The sequence below is a fragment of the Equus przewalskii genome, chromosome X (assembly GCF_037783145.1).
Source record: "Equus przewalskii isolate Varuska chromosome X, EquPr2, whole genome shotgun sequence".
Classification (NCBI taxonomy): domain Eukaryota; kingdom Metazoa; phylum Chordata; class Mammalia; order Perissodactyla; family Equidae; genus Equus; species Equus przewalskii.
This window is the reverse complement of record NC_091863.1, coordinates 14641119-14662997: the sequence shown is the minus strand read 5'-3', so window position 1 is coordinate 14662997 and position 21879 is coordinate 14641119. Positions and strand designations below refer to the sequence as shown.

General features: G+C 42.1%; 1 protein-coding gene across 2 annotated transcripts in view; it reads left to right on the top strand.

The window, feature by feature from the left end:
- ADGRG2 (adhesion G protein-coupled receptor G2) overlaps nucleotides 1-21879 on the top strand; it is a 113394-nt gene that overhangs the window by 12795 nt on the left and 78720 nt on the right. Inside the window, exon 1 of one of the 2 annotated variants that reach the window (XM_070605290.1) lies at nucleotides 8546-8602. The exons of the other annotated variant lie outside the window; for it this stretch is intronic. The gene's annotated coding sequence lies outside the window, so the exon portion shown is untranslated. Of the gene's footprint in view, nucleotides 1-8545; nucleotides 8603-21879 lie in introns of those variants that run through there. 2 annotated transcript variants of the gene reach the window in all.

The following is a 21879-nucleotide window of genomic DNA, read 5'->3' as shown; positions in this document are numbered from 1 at the left end:
ATGGATGGTAACTAGGAAAAGCACAGTAAACAAGAGTAAGGTCGTTGTGCAGACTTAAGTCCTGCTTTCTCCATTGATAAGAGTTTTGGGAGATTTAAAGTCATCCTCCTCTTCCTGGTACAGAGAGGGAGACACCCTTACAAACGGAGATTCCCCTTATAAATGTAAATATCTATTATAAAAGAGTAACTTCTACTCAGTTTTTAGAGCTTCTCTCGTGTCTACTGTTTCTTAAAAATAATCAGCCTCAAGGTAATCCTTATGCCAAATAAGCATATTTTGCGGTGGCATATTCTGCTCTCCTTTAATACCTAAAAGGACGCTTTAAATATATATCTAATCGCTTTCACAGTTGTCAGTTATTTTCTCAGATTAGTAGCCACCTTTGGACATATTCATACATCTGTATCCATATACAATGTTGGGGCTTTTAATTCACAACTTGAATTAAGCTTTAGCATCAATTGTTTTTCTACTTTAATTTTTTTCTAAGAGCCTGTTTCTATGCTCATTTATTCCCCTACCAACTACCTATATTAAAATGTCATTTCTAAATAAGAATTTTGGCTTGCTTTTTCTTGCCGCCCCCCCCACACACATTGGTATTTATTTTGAAACGAAAAACACTCATGGAACTGTTGAATGTATTGTGCAGATATTGAGGCAAAGGTTTACCCACCTGAATAGTCTTGGAATGGTACAGATTTATTAAGCACTGATTCTTTTATTTATTTATTATAATTGATTTTATTTTAATATACACACATGTAAATATGGACACATATGTTGATATACACTTAAAATATGTTTAGAAAGGCAGACAACAAATTATGTTTATTATGATATGGGATATGGTGAATTTAATTTCTTTTTTTATTGGTTTATAACATTTTATAAATTTCAGGTGTACATCGTTATATATTTTGATTTCTGTGTAGATTACACATGTTCACCACCCAAAGACTAATTACAATCCATCACCACACACATGTGCCTAATCACCCCTTTCACCCTCCTCCCTCCCCCCTTCCCCTCTGGTAACCACCAATCCAATTTCTGTCTCTGTGCGATTGTTTGTCGTTGTTTTTATCTTCTGCTTATGAGTGAGATCACATGGTATTTGCCTTTCTCCCTCTGACTAATTTCACTCAGCATAATACCCTCAAGATCCATCCATGTTGTCACAAATGGCCGGATTTCATCATTTCTTATGGCTGAGTAATATTTCATTGTGTCTATATACCACATCTTCTTTAATCCATTCATCCCTTGATGGGCACCTGGGTTGCTTCCAAGTCTTGGCTATTGTGAATAATGCTGCGATGAACATAGAGATGCATGGATCTTTATGCATTCATAAGCACTGATTCTTAATTTTACCAACCGGAAATAAAGGAAGAAAGAAGTAAATGAGGAGTTTTTGAAAAACTAAAGTGTGGTTTATTTTGTTATGATTACTACAGGTCGGCAAGTTGACACTAGTGTCTCCCTTTGTCCCAAGTTGCAATAACTTACTCCATCCAGCAAATCTGAAGTTAATTCAACAAACTGGATAGAGCAAATATAGCCTGAAATCGAGAAAATACCTTCTACTTGCTTTTGGTAGGAGACACAGTCGCTGAATGTACTCTATGCAGAGAATAATTAGCGAATAGTATTATCTACAGCAGTGCTTTTCCAATGTACAAATTGGTCACCTGGGACTCTTGTTAAAATACAGATGTGGATTCTGTAGCTCTGGGGTGGGGCCGGAGATTTCTGCTGTTCAAGGACCGCACTTTGAATAGTGAGATTTTAGAGCACAGCTGGGGGTCACCTGAAACCTTTGTCTATTGCCTATTTACCAATGCTAAACATCCCTGCCTAAGTGCCTCTCTGCGCTCGTCCTCCCAGCACTGAAGAACCAGGTGTGTGCAGTCTTCCTCAGAGCAGAGACAAAGCCCAGTGCTCTTTTAACTTCAAGTAGCGACTCCTTTCAACGCCTCCTTACCTAGTCTCTCCTCAAACATTCCAAACACCTGAAGAGAAACCACTGAACTACTCAAACGCACGCCAAACCAACACACACACCTGCCCCACCCCCCAGGTACTGACCTGAAGAAAGGAGTGGGGCAGGGCAGGCGTGAAACCACCCTTTTCTCTCCTGGATTTAGTGTTTCGTACTTCCTCATTCATTCCAGGGAAACTGGGTGTCCATTTCAACATCCTGGCCCTGACCATTTCAGTACACACCAGCCGCTTTCGACCCACTAGCTGCACATTTCTCTGCCTGAGAGCCCGCTCTGCCTGCCCATGTGGCAGGTGGGAGTGCCAGGGAATTAACACTGCCCACCCCACCCGCCCTCAACCAATGCCTGATGAAAGGTGGTAGGTAAATAGCACAGCCCCTTGGCCCGTGAGTAGGATAACTCTGAGACAGACGGATCTTCTTCACTGGCTCCCAGAGTTCCCCAGGACTGAGCTTCAGTTGCCCCCAGTGATAACTGGCTTGATAACGCACCTGTATTAGCTGCCTTCTTGCCCTTGTCTCACTTCCTCATTCTCCTGTTTCCTGGGATCACATCCTAAATAAACTGCTTGTTCTCTAGTCCTTCCCTCAGAGTTACCTTCTGGAGGAACTCAAACTAGGGCAGGGCTCTTTGAGGCCAACAGTCAGGAAGTACTTTTGTTCATTTTCATAAAACCTCATTACAAGATGACACAGGAGCCCAGTGGAGTTTGTTTGGGGGGGGCAGGTTTCACCAGTATCTGGTTATCTTGTTGGCATGACACCAACCATTCAGATGGCTGGAAATAAGCCCAATAATGGAGAGAATGCTTCTGTGATCCTGGGCAACTTGGGGGATCATGTCAACAGAATTGATATTCTTGGCTCCCCAGCAGAGCTGATTCTGGTCTGTCTTGTATCTCTGAGTTCTGTCCCAGAGCCCTTGACCACATCTTGTGGCCCCTGCAAACTTCATTCTTGCTGCGTCCTAGTTGCATCTTCCTTTCTCTAGGCCTCCTCCCTGAGGTGCTCTGTTGTGGGCTCTGCCCAGCCCCTTGGGACAACGAGTCCTCTTTTGGACCTTCACTTTACTGTGTGGAGGCCCTTAATGTTAAGTTTCAAGGATGTTCCCACACCTGTCTTCCAAGCTTTGCGTCTGTGGTCATTGCTCCTCCTAGCTGTCTTCAACTTGTGCCCCTCCCCCTACCTTCTTCCCCAAACTGGAAGTAGATCTGAACCTTGGCATAATTTAAGCTTCTCGGTACATTTTAGGGCTGCCTGAACCCAAATTGGGGTTCTTAGTCCTTCTATATGTTCAGAAGTGTGCTACGACCCAGCCTTCTCCCCTCCAGATCTTGTATGTAGAAAGCCCCCTCCTGTGTGTGGTTCCTTGCATGTGTGGAGCCCACTCCAAGCAGGGATGTTTGTGAGGGTGGCCTGACCTGGCACTCTGGACTGGATTTCTCACAGTCTTGCTCTGCCTCTGCCAGGGTGTGCTGCCCACCAGGCTGAACACCCATTTCTTTGTTTAGGCCCCTTGGTGTTCCTAACTAGAGACCCTTGGTCCTTTGGATTTGGTATTTCAAGGGTACATGCTACATCAACAGGGCTAGTTTTAATGTAAACATCCATGAAAGCATCAAGGATGGATGGTTAGGTGATTGCTTCCCTGTGACTTTGGGCTCTCTTCCAGGCTTGCAGACTTTTTTCCTGTGTCTTCAAGTGGTGGGGAGAGAAAGAGAGAGAGCTAGAGAGAGAGCCTGAGATCAGCAAGCTTTCTCTTCTTAGAAGGCCACAGTCGTATTGGATTAGGGCCCCACCCTTATGACCTCATTTAACCATAATCACCTCCTAAAGACTATCTCCAGATAGGGTCACTCTGGGGGTTAGGGCTTCAACATATGAATTTTGGGTGGACGCAATCCAGTCCATAGCAGTAACTGTGCCCACATCTCCCCTCACACTCCCCGCCCCCCAGTATCTCACCTATTCATCTGGCTGAATCCTGAAATCCCACAATTAGAGATTCATTTCTTTGGTTAAAAGTTGTTAAAATATAAATGGGCACAGAATTTGTGGATGTGCCTCCATGTGAGGTCTTCTGAGAATCCATAAGAATTCAAAAAGTATGAGGTCATTAGGTACCAACAAGTTGGGAATGGGCCCCACCTAGAGGAGAGAAAGGGCACTAAAAAGGAAGTTGATTTTCTCCAAGTAATGTCTGTTAACTTTGCCAAGGCCTGTTCAACTTCTCAGAATTATTTTCTTATCAGTTCCTGTAAAATAACCCTTAAAATCAAAGAATTGGTACTTAGCCTTGCTTTCTTGGATCCATGAGCGATTTGGAAGACGCTGCTTTTTAGAGGGAGTCTTACTGACTCTAGGCAAAGGGAGAAGTAGGAGTACAACTTCTCATTGGTTTATCTAGCCTTCTATCAAAAACTTTTTATCAGCCAGCAAATTATGTAGAATGACAATGGATGTTTGTAGTAATGATTCTTACGTGTTGTTGGAGCCTAAAGTACTTTTTGAATCATCAAAGATTAAATTATGTGTGGGATAATTTTCATATTGTGATTTTGATAACGTCTTGGTTACTGTTTGTTACCAAAATGGTAATCCTTCACCAACCGGGATATTTCCTCTTCAATACTTTATCTTACTCTTCTGCAAGCATCAAAATGGTGCCTGAGGCAAAGTGAGCTCTTCTTGTAGCTTGTTATTACTGGGATCAGCTGCTTGTGAATAATTAGCTCAGGTAATCAGAACACTGTGTATCAGTTAGGCACATAGCTTTGACCTCTGTGTGGCCTTTGCTTCTAGGGGGACCCACTGAGGGTGAGACAGTACTAGTTCAGTATCTGCTGGGGAAGGTGCATGGAATTCCATCCCCTTAGGACCTGCGCCATCAATGGTGTCGTATGGAGGTCCTCAACCCTGGCCATACATTAGCTTTAAAAAAGTGCACAGAAGCAAGCACTATCCTGAATTTGGTGTTTATCTTCTCTTACATTCCTTTATATTTATGTCACATATGAATATATCCCTAAGCAAGAGAGAATGCTACTTGCATGCTTTTAAACTTAATATGATTGATATCTTTCTTATTGTCATATTCTTCTGCAACTTCATTTTCAATCAATGTTATTTTTGTGAGATTTGTCCTCGTTGCTACATGTAGCTCTGGCTCTTTTTTTTTCTTTGCTGTCTGGTATTCCACTATGTAAATACATCATTTATTTATGCATTCTTCTATTAATGGTCATTTAGTTGTTTCCGTTTTTGTTATTAAAAATAAAGTTGCTCTGAGCAGCCTTGAACATGTTTCCTTGTGCTAATATATGACTGTTTCTTTACGGATTGTATCCAGGAATGGAAGTACTGGGTGGTAGGTTTTATGCCTCTTCAGCTGTACTAGATGTTACCAGATTACTTTCCTAAGCAACATTGTAAGAGACTTCCTGTTGCTCAGCATCCTTGCCAACACAGCATAGTCAGACTTTGGAATATTGCTAGGATGATATTGTATCTCTTTTGGTTTTGGTTTGCATTTCCCTAGGCACTATTTTCACTGACTTCAAATTTCATCTTTGTGAAATTCTAGTTCAGGTTTTTTGCCTATTTTTTCTATCAGGTGGTCTGTATTTTTTAAAATTGATTTGTAGATGTTTATATATTCTGGTTACTAATTTTTAGTGATGTATGTTGTAGATAACATCTCCCAGTCTGCGGCTTATTTTTTACTTTTTATAGTATTTTCTGATAAACAAAGTTCTTACATTTAATATAGTCAAATTTCTTCTTTTATAAACATAAGAGAAGCACTTTTTGTGTCCCTATCCCAAAGACATAAAGATATTCTTCTATATTGTCTCCTAAAAGTTTTAAATGTTGGCTGTTGAAATAATTTTAGTCTCATTGGAATTGAGGGAGGAATCTGCGTGTGAATTGTTTTTCCATGTGGAAAATCTATTGTCCCGGGATCACTTATTGAAGAATTTATCTTTGCCCTCCTGCACTGCATCTACCCTGGCACCTCCTTTGCGGATGTGCCTCCTTTGCTATATCAAATGACCATATACGCGTGCGTCTGCTTCCAGGCTCGCTCAGATTTGGCTTCCTGATATATTTGTCTAACCCTGAGTGAATACCACACTGCCTTGATTGCTGTAGCTTCCCAATGAGTCTTGGTGTCCGGTAGGTCAAGCCCTCCTTTCTTGTTCTTCTTTGTCAAATTGTCTTAGGCACTTGCTTTTACAAATAGACCTTATAAGTACCCTATCAAGTTCCATAAAGAACCTCGAAAAGATTTTGACTGAGATCGCCTTGAATTTGTAGCATTATACATTTTTTCCAAAACGACTTTCACATGGATTATCTCATTTGCATCACACAACAACTTGGGACGTAGGTTAATATTACTCCCATTTCTCAGATGGGGAAACATAATTAGAGGAATTAAATGTCTTGCTCACAGCACAAAGCTAGTCAATGGAAGAGCCAGGTCTTGTACTTTTTTTTAAACTTTTTCTTTTCCCCCCATTTTTTGTTGGGAAATAGTTCACATACCATAAAATTCACTCTTTTAAAAGTGTAAAATTTAATGTTTTTTAGTATATTCACAAGGTTGTATAACCATCACCTCTATCTAATTTCAGAACATTTTCATCACCCCAGAGAGAAGCCCTGCACCCATTCGGAGTCACTGCCCATGTCCCCCTCCTCCGCCCAGCCCCTAGCAACCACTAATCTACTTTCTATCTCTATGGATTTTCCCATTCTGGACATTTCATATAAATATAATCGTTCAGTATATGGCCTTCTGTGTCTGACCACTCTCACTTAGCATCATGCTTTCAAGGGTCCTCCATGTCATGAATCACAACTTCATTCCTTTTTCTTTTCCTTCTTCATTTTCATCTTCTTTTCTTTTTCATTCCATTCCTCTTCCTTCATTCCTTTAGCCAAGTCTTCTGACTCCAAGTCTGATGTTCTTTTCATAGTTATTGTATTAAATCAATCAGTAAGTGGAAATTTATTTCTTCAAGAAGTTAAGGACACAATGAAATTATTATTCGTGAGCCTAACAATGAAGTCCTTCAGCCTCACTCCCTTTTGGCATGCAGTAGGCACTCAAACCTAGAGGCGAGTGCACCAGAATATAGGATCAGTGTTGGAGTTCTTTAGAAGAATCTTGCCAATGTTGCTTACTCTATACTAAGCCAAAATTTTGCTAAGCACTGTGTCTGGAAAGCTGAATATTGTTTAGGTTGTGAGCTGTGCATTGGATATGCACACTTGCTTTTGTAGAAGTGAAGTACGATTTTCTTCCGGTGAACATCAGGTGGTTCAGTTGAACGTATTATATAGATCTTGCTTTGAAAGAATTACATAAATCACCTTATGTAAAGAACCCTTCTCTCTTTAGAGATGTACCTATTCAGTTAAGCAATATTTTGCTGTTAATTTTAACCATGAGCTTGAATTGAACTATGAAGAAAAATGAGAATGAATGACACTACAATTTGCCAAGCCCTGAACTAAACTAGGCACAAATATATATATTTCCCTGCAAAGCCTCCTGAATCTATTCCTTACCACTCCCCAGACCATTCCCAGTGAACAACTGAACCCACATTTGCCAGGGGAGGGGGAGGGGAGAGAAGGGATTAAACACACACACATACTCATAATTAGTTGATCTGAAACAAACCTCAAGCTATTCTCTTAACTAAACCTAAATCAAGCCGATAATTCATTTAGATTTTAACCAGCTATTTTGGAAATTGTTTTCTAAGGCTTTAGTTCTTCCAAATGTTCACAACCCACAAAATTGGTTTTGGAAATGATCCTTTTTCCCTTTGCCTACAAGGAATTGCAGTTGAGTTTGAGTTCATGCAGTTTTTCTTCCCCTAGCATTTCAGATAGCGTTCTCTTTCTCTCTTTCCTTTTTTTACTTGCTGTGTATTTGCCCTTCTTTCCCAGTGGTATGTCCAGCTCCTTCAAAATCTCTCCATTCATTCATCCATGCATTCTTTCAACAAATATTTATAACGTTCCTACTATGTGCCAGGCCCTCTTCTTGGCACTGGGGACTCAACAGTGAACCAAACAGACAAAAACTCTGCCTTCAACAAAACTTCTTTTCCAGTGGTGGAAGCAGATAGTAAATAAGTAAAATATGCGTTATGTTAGATGGTGATTAGTGCTATCTGTGGAGAAAAATGAATCAGAAAAGAGGCACAGGGAGCATTGAGTGGTTGCAATTTTAAATGGCATTCTCTAGGTCAGGGTTGGCTAACTATGGCCTGTGGCCCTCCACATCTTTCTGTAAATAAAGTTTTATTGGCATACAGCCACACTCGTTCATTTATAGATTGTGACCAATTTCATACTACAACAGTAGAGTTGCAACAGAGACCATATGGGTTGCAAAGCCTAAAATATTTATCATTTGGCCTTTTATAGAAAATATTTATTATTTGGTCCTTTGAGAGAAAATGCAGATTTTTATGTATGATAACTTTTTAGAATTAATATCCATGTTATGCTTTTCAGCTTCCAAAGCATTGTCACAAACACCACCTCATCTGAGTGTTGCAGCGGTATTGTGAGGTAGGTCTCGGTAGCTTTATTTTACAGGTGACTGAACCAAGGCTTGGACAGGTTACTGTCGTCCAGGGCTGCTGACCATGTAAAGTGGTGGTGTTGAACTCTAAAAGCTAGTGCTTTTTCCAGCCTCATCGCCTACTCCTGATGATAACTACAACCCAGGTTTTTAGCATCAGGGGCTTCCTAGCATACAAAACACAGAGAGGCAATAAATACTGTGTAGGCATCAAGAGTGTGGGTTCTGAAGAATGGCTGTCCAAGTTCAAATCCTCACTCTGCTATTTATCTCTGTGACCTCAGGCAAGTTATTTAACCTCTCTGTGCCATGCCTCAGTTTCCTGTTCTATAAAGCAGTTATAATAGTATGCCTTCTGGGTAGAGTGGTGACATACCCCGGTTTGTAGCCCTGATTTATGACTGTTTTCTCTGTATTAATTAATAGCGCCTCATTTTACTCACAGGTGCTGCAGTTTGGACGTTAAATTATTTAGGTACCCTAGCTAGGGGCATTGCAGGGATCCAGTTAGTATAAATAAAATGCTTAGAATCCTGCCCAACCAGAGCCTGTATATGCTAGACCTTGGGTATCATTTCTTCTCTCACTGCCATCCAACCCATCACTTAATTTCCTTCTGCGTCGTTCCTTGGTTCCATTAAGTCCAGACTGATTCCTGTCTGAAGCGATTTTGTGTGTCTGGGGAAACAGGCAAGCGAGGATCCTCCTTGCAGGGCTCCGTGCCTTCTGCCTGGAGTGCTCATCCCCAGCGAGCCTGCCAGGCTCACTCCCTGACCTCTGCGGCAGGGACTTTGCTCAGGTGTCATCTTCATGATGCTTTCGCCGGCCACCTCTCAAAAATTGCCACCCCCTCCCACACACACTTCGTATCCACTTCCCTCCTTTAGTTTCTACTTAATACTTATTACCAACACACAGATTTTATTGAGCAGCGAATGATGTTTTTAGTGTAGTTTTGCTGCTACTTGGATAGAAAAAAATACATTATGCCTGTAAGGAGATTTATTTTTCTGTTTTTAAAAATACTGTATCTTTATTGTTAAAGTTTTAGGAATTACGGAAAACTATGATGAAACAAATATATCCACCCATAGTCCTACCTCTCCCCCTAGAGTTGGCATTTTGAGGTGTATTAAGAAGAAAGAAAGTTTACACCAGCTCTTGAGGGAATGCATTTTCTAGTCTAATCATACAACTTTAGCTAAACAGCTTACAAGCAAATGAAGATACACTATATTCTCTAAGTATTATAATTTTGATTCCTTTAAGATGAACGTTTCTACTCCATATTTTCATCTGAAACTGGTCTGAGAGAAAATATCAAAAGACTGGTCCAGCCTAGTCTCATCTCTAAAAGTAAAGAAAAAAACAAGGGAGAGCAGCTGAGTAAAAAGGAATGTCCCCCACTTAGAGTTAAGGGTTCTCGGCATGTTGGCAAAGTGTTAGCCTGCCTCCTGCCAACATGCACGTCCTAATAGAAATGATCATGTAGTGACATACTTTCTATTTGCTGACTTTCTTTATAATAGGGAGTAAGTTGCACATTCTTTCTGTGACATTGGCTCCTCTAAGGATATAATTCAGCTCCTTATATGTTTTCTTCACAGCCCTCTTTAAAACTTGCGATTGTTTCATGTATTTGTCCGTTTACATTTTTGTTTGAGTGCCCCACTGGCCTGTAAGTTCCAGAAGGGCACGGTTGGATCTGTCTTGCTCACCAGTGTGTTCCTAGCACCGCATGTAGTGCCTGGCACATGGTATTTACTCACTAAATATTTGTTGAATGAGAAGGTGCCCGAGCAGGGCAGCACACTCACCCTCCATACAGTGGGGCTGTCCTCCACCTGGGCTAGGGTGAGGATGACCCAGGTGGCCCTGGCCCCTCAAATATCCTCACTTTCTCCCCCCGACCCCAAATTCCTTTAACAAATAACAAAGTCATCAATTCAACCATCCGAGTTAGTTTGAAGTGCCAGTGCTTTTTGAGACAGGAGGTTCATTAGGACCTTCACTCAGGGATCAAGAACAGACATTCGCTATGATCCTGGAGGCGGATGTGATAGGGTGGGAATGAAGAGAAGAGCACAGGAAAGGGAGGCAGAGGAGGGGCTGGGCAAGGTGGGATGGCCAGGGAGGAAAGAGTGCAGAAAGAGCGGTGGGCCCACCGCCGACACAGTCTCTTCTAGAGAAGCATATTCGTTTTCACCCACTGTCCGGGCACGTGAAGCAATTAGCAGAGTGCCTGATGCACCTAAGCAGTTGATGACGGTGATCCCACTAGTAGCTAATATTTTTTCTGAGCATGTGCTATGAGCCCCACGCTATGCTGAGCACTCTTCCTGTACTTACTCAGTACTCCTTCACAAGAACTCCTGGACACAAATATGATGATTATCCTCATTTTACGGGTAAGGAATCTGAGGTAGAGAAGCTTTCAATATCCACAACTATTTCATCCTGCACCTTGTGGTAGGCTAAAATTAAATACTGGTCCTTCTTATGACTGAGTCAAAATATTTTGCTGCCTCCCCACGCCTCCCTTTTTTCTGCAGTATTGTATGTAAAAATGCTTTGATAAGTTTATCAATGATTTGCCACTATTACTGTAGAATAATTAAAGGCACCTTGTAATACTTTTGGGAACGTGAGTTTTAAATGCAGATATTTCGAGATATTGTACACTTGTTTTTACTCGCATGAACACACTACGTCTTCTTTATTCAGGCAGGATCATTTTCATATCAAATGCTATTTTCGATCTATATTTCTAAATATAATACTATTGATAGTTACTATCAATGATGTGATAATTACTATTTACTGAGCATTTGCTATGTACCAGGGGTTGTTTTACACGTATTGATACATTTATGTGTCCCAATAACTGTAAGATGGATGCTATTGATATTATCCCCATTTTACAGGTGAAGAAACTGAGGCACACAGAGGGACTGAGTTACATGCCTGAGGTTTTAGGGGCAGCAAATGGCAGAGCCAGAATTCAAAGGCAGGGACTTGCACCCCTGAAATGGTCTGCCATTTGCTTCGTGAGTGGGCATGGTGACCTTTCTTTCCTGTGGTTAATATTTATTGACAATTCAGAGAGAGTTAGGAAGTTACTGAATATTCCTTCCTGAGAAATGCCACTAGCTGTAACCTGACTTTCCCATTTTGGCCCATTTCCTTTTAGTCCGACCCTTTCTAATGAGAACCTGGGAGACTGATTGAAATATCCTGTTTCATATTCACCCTGCACTTTTTTTTTTTTTTGCTGTAAAATTCTTCATCCACCCCTACACTAACCTATGTGACCGTTATACTTCAGATGAGAGAAATCAGGTTTACTTCTCCCTCAGCATTCTAGTCATCAAGTCACTAGTTTCACCAGTGGAATCCTTTTGGCATTCCATACGCTGACTAGCAAAGTGTGGATTGTTGGTCAAGGTCTGGGTGGCAGAGGGACTTGTAGGAACTGCTTCTGGAGAGTGGCCTTTCTGCTTCAGGTTTGCTGACTCCTCAGAGAGTTCAAGGTCACACTATTGGTGCACACACAGTATCACACTGCTTTCCCTGCAGTGTATTAAACTGAGTTACAGACCTCGTAACAGGCAGGCCCAATGCTCCTCACAGTTCATGGAGACTTTGGGGTTTGGTGGCAAGCGATTAGCTTTGGAGTCACTTCACTCATGTGGCCTGCTCCTGTTTTCCCCAAATCTCCTGGGAGTTAGTCTCTTACTGCAAGGAAAAAAAATAATCCTCCCACACCACTTGCAATACCTCAGTTTTGGAAAAATCACTTAAAAAAATACTGTGAAGCCACCCATGCTGCATCAGTGCTGAAGGGTCATTTGGGAAAAGGCAGCGTCCAGACGCTTGTGGGAGGTAGGATTTTTATGGGCTGTTTGTGTGTCCAGTTTCGCAGTCTTCAGAGGACTCCTTTGGGGCTGTCAATGAAAACCATTGAACCTGTCAAGTTGTTGTTTGCCAGGTCTCCTGGAAAAACACACTGACAAATCACAGCACTGGGCTGGTCAAAGAGGATCATACTAAAAAAAGAAGAAAATGGATGGCCCTGCTCTGGTGTGAGGCCAGGGCTTGGTGCCATGGCCAAGTTCCCTGGTGAGAGAGGAGTTTCCACCATCGGAGGCTTTCCCCACCCTACCTTACACCATCCAGTCTGCAAAAATAACTCCACTTCCGGTGGAGCCAAGTACAGTCATTTGAAGGCAATGTAAGCGAAAGGAGCAGGTAGTGTTGATGCTTGAAGAGAACGTCCTGATGAGGGAGGGGAAAAAAATAGAATGAGGAGAAGGCCATCCAGCAGCAGGGAGATTTTCCTGGATGTAGGAGAGCTGCTTGACTTCCAGTTTCTGAAGACCAGCTGAGGAAACCTAAACCTATAATGTAGGCAAAGCCCTCCTTGGGAGTCTCTTCCCTATTCCTCCTCACTTTGCCCTCTCTGAGCTAACAGCGGGTCCTGTCTCAGTGCTCCTGTTTTGTCCATGCCAGACCCCATTGGGCCGTCTCCAGCATCCATGACTGCAGTATCCCTACTCACCATCAAAGCTGACCTGATCAATTAAGTCACACTCATCTGTTAATGACCACAGTAATTGAAATTTACATTCTTTAATGGGTTGCAATGCCTTACAAAAAATAAGCCTTAAGAGGTGGTCTTTTAGATATCAGTGAAAAATTAAGAACTTTTAGGGTGGGAGAGGTGTCCTCTCACCTCAAATAGCATAATCACTTCCTCATTCGTAGAGAGCAGTGCAAACTACTGCCCATGGGCCAAATCCCACCAGCCTCTTGTTTTTGTAAATGAAGTCGCATTGGCACACAGGCACGCCCATTCATTTACGTTTTGTCTAGGGCTATTTTCTTGCTGCAATGGCAGAGTTCAATAGTTGCAGCAGAGATCTTACAGCCTTCAAAGCTGGAAAACTGACTATCTGACCTTTTACAGAAAAGGTTTGCTGAACCCTAGTGTAAAGGGAAAGCTGATTTATATAATTATTTTGAATCTTCCTCCTTTTCTGAACTCTAATTCCCGATATATTTCATTAGATTTTCATGTGTGTATGCATGTATGACATAAATAAATCCGTAGTCTCCCTTCCTTGATTATACCTCTTCGTTTGGATTTTTGTTTTATTGAATTGCTTAGACCTTTAGAACAATGTCTGAGAATGGAGATCAGAAGTCCCAGACTAGACCCCCACTTCCACTCTGTTCCCCTACAATCCATTTTCCACTCAACAGCCAGAACAGTCTTGTTAAAATGTGAACACGTCACCCTCTGTTTAAAATCCTTCAGTGACTTTCCATTGCTCTCAGAACAAGACACACAGAAATCCTGACCTTGGCCACCAAGCCCCAATGTGAACTGAGTCTTGCTTCTTCCTCCAGCCTCATCCCTCAGAGTGCTCCCCCTGCCACCCTGTGTCCTGCCCACTCTAGCCTTTTTTCAGTTTCTTGCGTGGGCCCTACTTCCTCCTGCCACAGTACCTTTGCACATATTGCTGCCTCTACTTGGTATGGTCTTTCCCTGCCTCTTTGCTAGATTAACTCCTCCCACTTATCCTTCAGGTTTTAGCATTACTTCCACAGAGAAACCTTCCCTGACCCCCTAGGTCAAATCCCACTGTCTTCACCCAGAGGTCCGTATGCTTTTCTTGGTGGCACTTGTCACAGTTGCAGTTTTCTATTTCTTTTTGTTTTTAGGAAGATTAGCTTTGAGCTAACATTCGCCACCAATCCTCCTCTTTTTGCTGAGGAAGATTGGCCCTGATAAGCAGCGTGTAGGTCCATGCCCCTGATCCGAACCGGCGAACCCTGGGCTGCCAAAGCAGAGCGCGTGAACTTAACTGCTCCACCACCTGGCTGGCCCTCTAGTTTTGCATTTCTTGATGTTAATTTTTGTATCACATCTTTGTTTCCCCACTAGACAATAAGCTCCCTGAAGGCTGGACTTATTTTGCTTTCCAGTGTATCCCTAGTACCTAGCATGGGGTTAAGAATTTGCCTGGCAGCTTCTCTGTAAACATTTGTGGGTCAACTGGGATAATGTATGCAAAGGCATGTTGACTACCATAAATCACGGTACAAATAGAAGGGATTATTGCTATCAAGAACAGATGAGGAGGAGGAAAAGTAATTCTCTTTAGATGAGGAGGTTCTATAGACAGTTTGGGAACATAAGAAGGGAGATATTGGGATAGAGTCTTCCTCTGCTTGTCTGGAAGACAGCACGGAGAAATCTAGAAAAATCTTAGAAATGTGTTCCAGAGGATATACTTCTGATTTATTCTTGTTGATGGAAGCCATTAAAATCTCTATCTACCTGACATTTTGGTGGTCAGTTTCAAAATACATTCACACATGCACCTAGAGAAGAAGAGAACTTCTCCAGGGAATCCTAAGGGAGAAAAGAGTTCCATTTAAAATATAATTTTAAAAAATGAGTATTTATCCAACCCTGGCGTCTAATTTGACCTTTGTAAACATTAATGTTGTAACCACAAACAAATGGCAGGTTCCAGGACACTAGGGAAAAGTAAGCTTTTAAAAAGTCTGAAAAAACATCATTCAGGGGAAAAACTAAGTTAGAGTGGGAATAAAGTACAGACTGTAAGTGAAGAAGAGGAAAGAAAAGCATTTTAAGAAATGACCTTCTTCTGGCTTCTGAGTTGCACTGAGCGGTTTGATGTCATTAGCAAGATGATCCTATTGATTTTCTTTTATTCATGTAGTAAACAAATGGAAATCTAAGCATTTTACCACTCACAGTGCGTTGTTTCCTGTAGTTATAAATATATCTTGTACTCACTTATCCTGGGCAGCCACATGAGGGAAGTGGTCTTGGGCTATGCCCCTTAACCCTTGGGTGCCTGGCATGAAAGGCTTGTTTTTCTTGTTAGACCTCTCCTCTGGTAGCAAGGAGCGATGGATGGAGGGGAGGGCTAGAATACATCTCAGTAATCCACTCAACAGGTCACAGTGTCAAATGACTCTCTCGGGGGTTATCACCAGCAAATGCCCAGAGATGGGCTGCAAACTCTGCCAAGAGTCTACCCTGTGGCCTGCTGGTCCCTGCGAACATCTTGCTGAATCACTTTATGAGTGGGGCCCGTGGACCATGCAAAGTCTGCAGAGTCTGCTTATGCAGGCTTCAGAGGGAGTGGATTAGAAGAAAATGAGGCAGGCTTCAAAGAGAACTAGCCCAGGCCAATGTCTTGTACCCAGTGGGCCCTTAAATGGGGACTTGCAGTACTTGTAGAAGGAAGAGAAAAAGCACAAAGTGTGAGGGGAAATAATGAAATGAAGGAAGAGTAGATAGAGAGGAAGAGAAAGAATGAAGAGGGGGGAAAGGAAGAAAGAAGGTATATAAGTTAATTTATTCCGTATAACAAAACACACCCAAGTTTTTATTGGTTCTAAGCCACAGTCATTTCAGTAGTTCCCAGTTCTAGAGTCTGCAATCTGGGCTGGATGGTCCTGCTGGTCTCAGTTGGGCTCACTCACACACCTGTAGTCAGCTGCCAGCCAGCTAGCTGACTCTGTGCCTGGCGGTTGGTGCAGTGGCGGTAACTGGGCATGTGTCTTTCACCATCTCGCAGGCTAGCTCAGGCTTGTTTGCATGCTGACCTGGTGGCCTGAGGTCCCAAGAGCAACAAGAGAGAGGAAACTTCCGTGCTCAAGGCCTTTTCAAGCTTCTGCTTGCTTCACATTTGCTCATATCCCGTTGGGCAAAGCAAGTGGCAAGGCCGGCCCACATTCAAGAGGTGGAGAACTAGACTCCACCTTTTGATAGGAGGAGCTGTAAAGTCACATTGCAAATGGACAGGCACACTGGGATGGGGGAATTTATGGCCAGTTTTGCTTTCTACCAAAGGAGGGAAGGGCTAGAAATTTTTTTTGCTGGTAAAGTCGGCAGAGACACAGCAGTGTAGAGGTTGAGTTTGAGGCTCTCACAGTGAATTAAAAAATGATATTAATAAATCACCAAGTTCCTATCTTTCACAGTTTATCTGTCAAATATGGCTAGATAATAATGTAGCTGCCTACTCATTTCCAGTGGGAACAATAGAAACTTTACGGTTTCCTCGTCTTTTACTCCCTGGAATTGGACTGAGGAGTAGTAGAGTGTTTAGTACGTCTCAAGTGGCAAGTATATTTGGAAATAGAAAAATTTTAATGTACAAGCCTTAAATTCTAGCCAAAGTGTCAAATATACAACAAAAACTTAACAAAGGAAAAATTAATATGGTGGTTTTCTTAGTTACTTGGTGGGACCCATCCTCCATGTACAATTGTTTGTTTTTCCCTCATCCATTTATCTTTTAGTCATATTTTATTTCATTATTGAAAGTACAATATCAAAACATAGTTTAAAGAGAGGGAAATGCCCAGCATTTCTTGCTACCCAGTGGAAAGAGAAGGTAAGAGTTAATTAGAAAATATCAGGCATGGCAGCCAGGATTGATCTGAGGTTGTGGTAGTTATCTAAATTCAATTTTCCTAGTGAGATGTTTTCATACAAATGGAAGAAAGTTCACCTCCAGTTAACTTTGTATGAATACAGCTTAATGTAAGACTTGCATTAAAAAAGCAAGTATATAAGTATCCTTTTTGTGAAATAGTAAATTAATGCTCTGAGAAAGAATTAATTGGTATATCCTTGCATATGCATTTACTTTTAAGGTGGTAAGTGTTTATACCCTAAAGAAAGTCATGCCTTGCTTTTTTTTTTCTGCCCAAAGCCCCAGTACATAGTTGTATATCCTAGTTGTACATCCTTCCATTTCTCCTATGTGAGATGCCGCCACAGCATGGCTTGATGAGCAGTGTGTAGGTCTGCCCCCAGAATCTGAGCTGGCAAACCCCAGGCCACTGAAGCAGAGTGCATGAACTTAAGCACTTGGCCACAGGGCCAGCCCCTCATGCCTTGTTTTGAAACACCTTTAGTTCTGCCACGTCACCATGTTGGGTGGAGGGCTGTGGTTGCCTCACCCAGATGGTTGGGTCTAGTGATCAGGGAATCATTTGAAGGTGGTCTCTCACCATGTGGTCTTTAACACCCTCTTCTCCAGTTCTGGGCAGAGGTAACCTGCAGCATTCTAGCCCCTGGCATCTGTTTGGCAAGCCTCAAGCTAGGTAAGGGGAGGGAAGGAAAAGAGGGAGACTAGGATGAAGGAAAGTAGAAGAAAGGAAGAGGGGAAGAGAAGACTGGAGAGAGGGGAGGAGAGAAAAAAAGCTTTCACTGCTGCAGAAAAGTAGCATGGTCCCAACAGTTGCAGGAGGTCCATCAGCTCCTTTTTCTGGCCTGGTTCCTTCCACCTTGACATGCACCTCATCAGAGTGACTAAGAGGTCATCTTTTCAGATGTTTCAGAAAGCAAGACCAAAAGCTCCCTTAGTCACTTCTATGATATAACAATAATCGATAGCAGGACTTTCTTCCTCCTCCCTTGGATTGTGGTTTAAACCACCTTTTATACATCATCTCTGCCCATGGTAGAGATGGAGAATGCCATTTTCTTTCTGTGAGTGCCTTGTATACATAGTGGATATTATTCATAATCCATCACAGCCTCCATTTGGACATGCAACGCGGATTTTTCCCAGCCTGTTTGCAGATGATATTTTAAATATGTTCCATCAGTTTTCTGCTCCATCTCTCTAGGGTCCCTTCTGGTTATTCTCTGCTTTGCTCTTTATGCTTTAGCAACATCAAACTGATTCCAAGTCCTGCCCACTCCATGCCAGTCTTTGGCTCTGTGTCTTGGTTTAGGCTATTTCCTCCTCTTTGGAATGTTCTTTCCCATTTCTTCATGTAAAGGGAGTTGCACATCTTTTAGGACTGTTACGTCCTTGAGGAAACTTTCCTGGATCCATTTCCCAGGGCACTGGCTTAGGTGCCCTTCCTCGGAGCTCCCAATATGCCTGTGACAGAGCCCGCAACTGGTTCATATGGCACTTCCGGAAAACCTGGCATTCTGGATTTAGGCTCTAACGGTCCTCATGGCTGGGCACCTTTGTGCGGGGTGCAACCTGCACAACCGTACAGAGTGGCCCTGTTTTTTAGCATGTAGTAGGCATTCAGTAAATGTTTGTTGAATGAATTCTTTTTCGAGTTTTCCAGAGCCATCTCAGAATTTAACTCCTCTTGAATGGTGGTATCCAGAACTGAACAAACCAGTCTGTGTAGGTAAAGGTCCTATTAGGCAGGGTCTGATCAGTAATGGGGCCACCACAAGGTTCTAGAACCACTCTTGTTTGTTCCTCCATGGCAATACCTACCACTCCACAGCCTGCATATCCTAGACCTTCTGATGTATATGCCCACAAACCTAACCTTCCCCATTGTTTCCATCTGTGCCATTTGCTTTTCCTACTAGTGTGGAGAAGCTTCTCTTTGCTTATTTCTGTCCCCATTTCCAATTTATCAAGGCCTCTTTGTCCTCTGGTCCTTTCTCCCATGGTGTTGGTGTCATCACAAGGAACCGTGAGCCATTCTCTGCCCCTCATTCTGGGCCACTAAATAATCATTAGGTTCTGAATGAAGCACTGAGCCCTTCAGGATGCTGCATATCACCAGGGTTTTTTTTTTCTTGGTCCTTGGACTGGCATCACATTACCCCAGAGGGCAGTGGGGCAGCTGCCCAGGGCTGCTGTTACCTATGCACTTTGCCCCTTGCTTTGCTTATTATCCCCAGGAGGCATGGGCCCTGTGGCCAGCACCCAGGGCCTCTGAGCAGCTTATGAGCACAGGAGTTCTGATTCTTGGATGCAGCCTCTCTAAGAGCTTCCTCGGCACTGGAGCAGGGCTTTAAGTACATACAGAGATAATTTCCTTCCCACTCAAACCACTAGTACAGTCTGCTTGCCCTGTTTTTTCTGGTCACGCTGGTATTACCCTGGGTTTTAGCCAGCTTGATAAATAGAGGAAGTTGGATGCATTTCCAGCCTCCCTGATGTCATGGTTTGGGGCAGTCTGCAACTGTGGGAGGTTTCAGTTAATCCTAGCAATTGGTGAGTTTGCTGTTCTCTGAGAAGCTTCTCTGTTCCATGCTATGTCTTACATAAATCGATATGGTTCCTTTTGTGACTTGCCCTTTCTTTTCAATGATGTAAGAAGCCCAAACATTGGCAGTCACTATGTTTTGTTACTGGAGTGCTGGTGCCAATGGGATCCTGATTCCTGTTTACTTTCTCTAGGAGATAAAGGATGGTGGTGACAGCAGCAAGGAGGGATCCAGAGGCTGAAGGATGTGCAGTTCTTTAATTAAGTTTAGGCCTCTGTGTCCATCAGCTATTTTCACATCATTGCTTTTGACATTCTTTTCCACAACTTGCTCAAGTGAGTTCCTGCTCCCCTGCTGGGAAGCTGGTTTCTTGGCTCTGAGACCAGAAGCCTTTGTGTTCTCAGTTGGGCCTTTCTAATTGTGTTAGAGCAGGGCCAGGGGAGATGGCATCCTGCTGAGCAAGTGATGGCATTACCTCCCATTTAGCCCCTCTGAGCTTGATTTCAGAGCTCTCTTTGGAGAACCTGGATGACTTGGCCCTCCCTCTGTTCTGCTTTTCTTCGCTAGAAGAAATATATTTAATTGTATAAGTAATACATGAATATGTGTCTGTGTTCTATGGAGTAAAAATTGGGCTTCGTTCTTTCCCGTATCACACTCCTATCTGTGGAGACTTGGTGGGTTTCCTTCTAGGCTTTTCTGTATGCATTCACATTTATCACTGTATAAATAAGCACACACATATATATATGGCTTTCCTTGTTTCTTAACATATCCTAGTATATATATTATTAAGAAACTTGATTTTTTTCACTTGAATTACATGTACTGACAATCTCTATATGTCAATACATATAGATCAATTTCATTTTTTTAAGCATTGCATAATTTTCCATAATATAGATGGATCATCATTTATTTACCTATTCATCTACTGATGAATACTTAGGCTTTCTTTCCCCTCACACAAAGTTGCAATCTCAGTGTTTATATATTTTTGTGTATATGTGTCAATATTTCTGTAGAGACAATCTCTGGAATAGAATTTTTGGATCAAAGTGTATGCATATTTAAAATTTCAAAGCATAGCTAAACTATTCTCTCAAAGTTTACATTTCCACCAATGGTGTATGCAAGTGTTCATTTTCCCACATCCTCTCCAGCTTTGGATGTTATTAGGATTTTTATATTTTTCATCAAGTGGGCAAAACAAAATAAAAATTGCATTGTTTCTTGCCCTGTTTTTCTACTTGAAAGTGTTCCAAAGGAGCAAAGAGAGCCTCATGTTGTTTATTAATAAACTGGATTACCAGGAACCGTTAAGTGTGTTTTATTGTGGTTATCAATAAGCTTTTGGAAGAGGAAATGTGGTTGAGTTGTGAAATTTCATCAAAAATCCCTATGTAGAAAATCCTCATTTGCACAAATGTTAAATGGAATTATTTCTATATTCAAGTCATAATCAATTTGTTTCTTTGAATGATGTTTTTTGGTTATTAATCCTACATTCATTCCACGTTGAGCATTTATTCCATCTTTCATTTCATATTCTGGATCCCTCCTTGAGCACTGAACTTGTGTCTTAATCTGTTGACTGAAGCCAGAAGCAGATCAGCTGCTTCCAAGATTACTCTATAGATTGTTTCCTCTTGCAAATCTTGATTTGAAAATCATTACGTCCGTATTTAACATGAGGAGATACCATTGTGTGAAGTGACTGTCATCTTCTAGCTGATAGCCGTACCAGTGTTTTGGTTTTGAAGCAAAGCACGATGGAATATTCTGAAAAATACAAGTTGGATTGTCAACACTCTCTGCCTTGGGTGGGCACACTATTTCCTTTCCCCACTGCATCTGCCTTGTCCTTCACTCATGTCATTGCCAATGCCCCCACCTTCCCCTTTCAACTCTGAGCCAAACTTAATAATCAATAGAGAGTTATTTATTTAGCCCCTCTGTGGAGAAAGAATTCTGCCTCTGGCTTTGGGGGCACAAGAGACGTAAATGACCCAGTCCTTGGTATCAAGGAGTTTAGGTTCTAGGGAAGTTAAGTCACAAAAGCATGAAGAAATATCTAACAAAGCATGGTCTCTAAAAGGGACCACCATGCCCCAGATCTAACCACTTCATTGTCTAGTGCCCCTATGATACTATTAATGAAGCCTGAGATGGAGCAGTAATACAATGCTAGTAAAACATTAACAAGGTCAGTCCCAAAACTAGCTTTGGGCTTGTTTT